We start from the raw sequence: 6,000 nt of genomic DNA, 5'->3' as shown, positions 1-6,000 counted from the left end.
TGAGGACACGACCCTGTGAGGGACAGACTGGCAATGCAGCATTCACCTGCCGCTGTACACAGTATGAAGTCTCGGTCCTTTCCCCGCTGCCTTCCTGCCTGCTTTGCTCTCACGTGCCAACCAGGAAGCCTTCGTAGACTGCCTTGGAGCCTCAGGGCCCCGCTGTCTGGCCATTGCTGACCGGCCCAGCCACCCGGCCCAGCAAGGTGCCGGTGGGTTTCCGCGTAAACCAGACTCAGCCGTTGACCGCCAGGAGGCAGCAGAGGCCACCTCCCGTAGCTCTCCGGGGATTAGGTCGCCGGCTAATCCCGTCCAGGTCCCGCTGTGCGTGGCCCCGCGGGTTTGCAGCCTTGTGTGGTTTTGAAAGAGGTTTTGTTCGTTCAGATTTTTTCCAGGACCCTTTTGCTACTTTTTCTTTCTAAGCAACTTTCAGCCAATTATTACTGCTCCAAGTTATATGAAAGAAAGTCAGTTGTTGGGTGATTTTAAACCCGAGTCAGGACAGAAGCCTGGATGATGAGTCCCCTGGGTTCCCCGACGTGCTCCTAACTGCCCCTGGCTGGATCCTGGACACACAATGTCCTTAGCCACTATCACTTGGCCAGGCTAGTCAGTGGCCACCCCAGACACCTCCCTAATGCCCAGGCCGCACTGTCCAATGTCCACCTGTCTTCTGGCCCAGTTCCTCAGGATCCTGATCCCAGAAGTTCATCTACCTCCAATCCACCATTTTTACCAGGGTTTTCCAATCTCTCTCCCTCTCTTCTCCCCAAACTAAACCAAACCAAACCCACTGCCATGGAGTTGAGCCAATTCCAACTCATAGCTACCCTATAGGGCAGGGTAGAACTGCCCCATAGCGTTTCAGAGGCTGTAAATCCTTCCAGAAGCAGACAGCCACATCTTTCTCCCATGGAGCAGCTGGTGAGCTAGAATCACCGACCTTTTGGTTAGCAGCCAAGCGCTTTAACCAATGCACCACCAAGGCTCCCCAGTCCACCTTAAGAGTCTCTGTTGACCATTGTCAATCCCCTTCCCCTCTCACTTCACACAAGTTGTCTACACTTGCTCTTTCCAGCTCCAGCCTCCCACTAGCTCCTCTATGCACTCCGGTCAGGCTTGTCCCTCTGTTGCAGATTGAGTTGTGTCCCTCAAAAAGATATGTTGAAGTCTTAACTCCTGTGCCTGTGAATGTGACCCAGTTTGCTAATAGGGTTTTCTTTTCTTATGTTAATGAGGTCATACTGGAGCAGGGTGGGTCCTAAACCTAATCCTTTCTGAGTGGTGTGTTATAAAAAGGGAAAATAGACATAAAGAGTCACACACACAAGGAAGAGAACATGTGGGGATCCGTCTACAAGCCGAGGAATGCCGAAGCTCAAAGAGACAAGGAATGATCTTCTCCTAGAGTGGACAGAGCATAGCCCTGCTGATGCCCTGCATTCAGACTCCTAGCCTCCAAAACTGTGAGACGATAAATTCCTGTTTTTAAAGCCACCCACTTGTGATACCGTTATGCCAGCACTAGGTCACTGAGACACCCTCCCTCTATGAAACTGCCGTGGTCAGCGTCCGCAGCGACCAACACGTTGCCAAATCCAGTAGTCTGTTCCCCACCCTCACGTCCTCGGCAGTGTTTGATGCTCACTTGGCTCCCAGGTGCTCACGCTCTCCTGGTTTCCTCTCACCTCCTTGCCGCTCCTGCTCAGCGCCTTTTCTGGTTCTGTCTCATCTCTCCCATCTCCTGACAGTGAACTGTTCTGACCACTGCCCTCCTCTGACTGAACTCAGCTCCCCAGGCCCATGGCTTTAAATAGCATCCGCTCACTTTGCCTCCTCATCCAAGGCTGCAGTGCTGGCCTCTCTACTAAACTCCACAGTCATACAGTCAGTGGCCAGATTGGCATTTCCACTGGATACCCAGTCAGCGTCTCAAACTCTTCACGGGCATAACTGATATAAGCATGCTCCTCCCCCAACCTCCCTCAGTGGATGCAATGACAGCTCCGTCCCTCTCAGGCTATACAGCCTTGGAACCACCTTTGACTCCTCTCTGCCCCTCTGCCCATGCCCAAACCATCAGGAAACCCTGCCGCCTCACCTTTTGGACAAGCCCAGCGTCTCATCCCAACTCATCCCACCACCTGGGCTGAGCCACCCAATAATGTCTGTCCTGAACGACTGCAGCAGCCTCTTGTGTCCCCCTTGGTCCCCCATGTTCCTCACCCGAGTCTAGTCTCAGTGCAGCAGCCAGAATAATCCATTTAAAACTTGGAGTCATTGTCAGATCAGATCCAGCCCCCTCCTCTGTTCAGGACTTGGCATTGGCTCTCATCTCGCAAAGAGAAAACTCCAAAGTCCTCGCGGTAGCTGACACGGCCCCACAACATCTGCCGCCTATTAGCTCCCACCTGCCCCTTCCGCCTTCTCCTGCCTCCCTCGCTGCTCCCTCACGTGCCAGGGGCATCCTGCCTCAGGGCTTTGCTCTGGCAGATCCCTCTGGCTAGAAGCTCCCCTGCAAGCATCCATATGGTTGCCGCTGCCTCCCTCTCCAAATCTCTGATCAGACAGTCCTTTTTCAGTGACCAGGCTCACCCTTCCTCTCCCCTCCCCCGACCTTCGTGTTCCCTATCTCCTTACCCTACCTACCCTTCTTACTCCTCATAGCACTGAGCATCTTGTAACAAATGATGTAACTTAGTAATTAGGTTTCATGTTTCTGGTCTGAATCACCCACCTAGAATGCAAATTCAAGCAAGGCGGGTGTCTTCGCTTTGCTCACTACTCTATTTTCAGCTGCTGGAAGACTGCCTAGTGCATAGGAAATCTCAGTCAGCACTTGTTGAATGAATGAGTGAATCCCTTTTTAGTTGATAGGGAATGTATACATGTGCACAGGGTGAGGAGGGTGCAGGCTGCTGCGCAGGGAGGCCAAAGCCCATGCTTTTGCCTCTTGTCCTGGTCCATATGTCCATTTTCCTATAACAGGCAACCATAAGAAAAACAGTGAACGGAAATATAGAAGACCCCTCGGTGGTGGACTTTCCAGCTGCTCTAACTCGTCTATATTTTAAACAGAGCACATTTTAAAGGGCAAAAAGAAGAAGGGGAAAAAAAAAAAAAAAAAACCCTGGGAAATCCTTCAAAGCATACAAAAACGCTTAGTGACTTTAAACCAAAACTATCCCATGAAGTCTTCTTAACACCAAACAATAGTTTAACTTAACCAGTAAAAAGGTCTGCCTTGGGCATTATGCTCTTTTAAGCTCTATCTACATGGGATGAAATTGACGACAGCCACTTGAAAGATTAGATAGGAACCTTAGGGGTAGTGAGTGTATGTTAATGAGGTAGGAACAACTCCGAAAAGGAGGGTGAGAACAGTTTGTACAACTCGAAGAATGTAATCAGTGTCACTGAATTGTACGCGTAGAAACGGTTGCATTGGTGTGTGCTTTGCTGTGTATATTCTCAACAACAACAAAATGAATACATAACAGTTTTTTAAAAAATGCTTAATGATGCCCAAGGGCCTGCAGACCCGTCCTCATGGAGGCTGAGTGGCTGGAGCTTGACAGCGAGGGATGAAGGACACCAATTTTCAATCAAACAGTCATGTGGGCACTTGGCTTTTGGATTGAGTGTATCAGCTACTTTCCCTGCACCCTGCCCCCACATCCCAGCCCTGGAGCCTGCCACCCACCAGTCCAACTGGAGGAGGCCTGGCTGGGCAGGCCGGGGTAGCCTCTCAGGGCCAGAGGCCTTCTCCGCACTGTGGGTATTGGTGGGGGTGGGTGGATGGGCACTGTCAGCACATCCTCTGGTCCAAGAGGCCTGAGGCAGGCCTGACATCTTAACAGGGTTCAGCCGGTCCTGCTGCTGCTCTGACCTGCAGCCTTCTTTGGATGGAGGGTGTCATGGTTTGAATTATGTCCCCCCAAAAAATGTGTGTATCAATTTGGCTAGGCCATGATTCCTGGTACTGTGTGATTTTCCTGTATGTTGTAAACCTGCCTCTCTGATGTTAATGAGGGAGGATGGGTGGCAGTTGTGTTGGTAAGGCAGGACCTGATCTACAAGACTGGATTGTGTCCTGAGGCAATCTCTTGAGATAATAAAAGAAGAAGTGAGCAGTGAGACAGGGGGACCTCAGACCATCAAGAGAGCAGTGCCGGGAGCAGAGCGCGTCCTTTGGACCAGGGTCCCTGCACAGAGAAGCTCCTAGTCCGGGGTGGGGGAACACCGAAGAGAAGAAGGCCGACAGAGAGAAAAAGGCTTCCCCTGGAGCTGATGCCCTGAATTTGCACTTTTAGCCTACTTTGACTGTGAGGAAATAAATTTCTCTTTCTTAAAACCATCCACTTGTGGTATTTCTGTTATGGTAGCACTAGATGACTAAGACAGAGGGAGTGCTAAAGAAGACTCCTAGGGTCTGCTTGTGGGATGGACCCTGACCTTTACTGCCCCCCTCCCCTGCTCCCAGGCACCAAGGGGCCTAGAAAAGGCTATGGCCCCATTTTATGGGGGAAAAGCCAGAGAACTCCAGAGGGCAACCCCTCATGCCAGGGCGCCCTGGGCCACAGTCACCTGTAGGCCAATGTCCAGGCTCTTTCCTGGGGCCGCAGGGCTCCTCTGTGAGTCAGTCCCCAGGCTGGAGTCAGGCTCCTGGGGCTGAGGAGAGCAGGACTCAGGAAGCCCCCCCTCTGCCCAGCTGGCACCGCCATGGTTCTAACAACCACTGGCTTGAGGAAGTTCTTTTTTCAGGGGTTTCCAGAGCTGGCAGCCTCCTGGTAAGCTCAAACTAGATTTTTCCTGCTGTCCTTTCGCTGGCGGCCTAGCCGGGTGCAGGGTCTCTCCTAATGAGAGTTTGGTGCCAGGGCCCAGGCAGCTCCATCCCACTGGGCCCCAGCTGGTTCAGGCCTGCCGGAGGCAGTGGGCAGCTTCCCAGTCACCCCAGGCCCGGGCACCTGGGGCTGCCCTGCCTCCTTGAGCCCCCAGCCTACCTTAGGCCCTCCCCCTCCCAACCCTGCTCACACGCAGGGGACTCACTTACCCACCTTTATTCACAGTGGATTTTACTATTTATAAAAAGATCAGCCCAAGAGGGCACAGGATCCCTGGATTTTTGTCCCCAGAGTTGGGGATTTGACAGAAGGTTGACAAGGCAGCTTGGGAGCCAGGGGAGGGTAGGATAGGGGGCCCTTCCTGGGGCTTCTGCAGCTCAGCTGCCCCCACCTCAGACCCTCCCTAAAGCTACTGGGGATGCACCTCACGTTGCCTCCTTCCGGAGGCCTCTCTCTGTCCCACTTCCTAGGGCCTCATTAATTCCTCCCCACCTCACCCCGTGAGAAAGCAGGTCTGTGCTGAGCCTGGCCCGGGCCCAGAGCCAGGTCTGAGCACTGATGGTTGGTTTGGGAGGCAGGGGGTGGGGTGGGGTGGTCTGTCCCCACCCCTATCCCAGGGAAGGGGGCAGGAGGGCCTCTATCATGTCCTGGCCTCCACTCTACCTTCCAGGAACCCAGAAGTATACAGCCTAAGAATATAAAACACAGCTGGTCTTATGTATAATATTTATAAAAGGGGGCTGCCAGCCTCCCCACCCCAGCCCCAGGCTGGCCCCTGGGATCTTTGGCCTCCCAGGTATAGGGATACCCTGGGCCCAGCCTCTCCTTTCTCCCAGCAGTGGAATGTGAGCTGTGGCCCAGGGCCCAGGCTGGGAAGTCTCAGCCTCCCCGGGACTGGTGAAGGGGCAGGGTAGCTCCACTCTCAGCAGAACCTGCTGGCTCCAGCTGTGGGGTGGAGGGTCTCCTGGTGGGGGATGTGAGAAAGGGATAGAGGTGTTCAAGGGCCTGAGCCCAAGGGCCTGAAAGGGGCCTGGGGACCAGAAGGAGGGAAGGCAAGGGGGCTGGGGGAAATGAGGCCTCAGGGTGCAGACCCTGGCCCCAGTGGCAGGGTAGGGGACAGCAGCAGGCCTGGGTTCCAGCCTGTGTGCCCCTACAG

The sequence above is a fragment of the Trichechus manatus genome, unplaced genomic scaffold (assembly GCF_000243295.1).
Source record: "Trichechus manatus latirostris isolate Lorelei unplaced genomic scaffold, TriManLat1.0 scaffold00001, whole genome shotgun sequence".
NCBI classification, from domain to species: domain Eukaryota; kingdom Metazoa; phylum Chordata; class Mammalia; order Sirenia; family Trichechidae; genus Trichechus; species Trichechus manatus.
Note: the sequence above shows the minus strand (reverse complement) of the source record.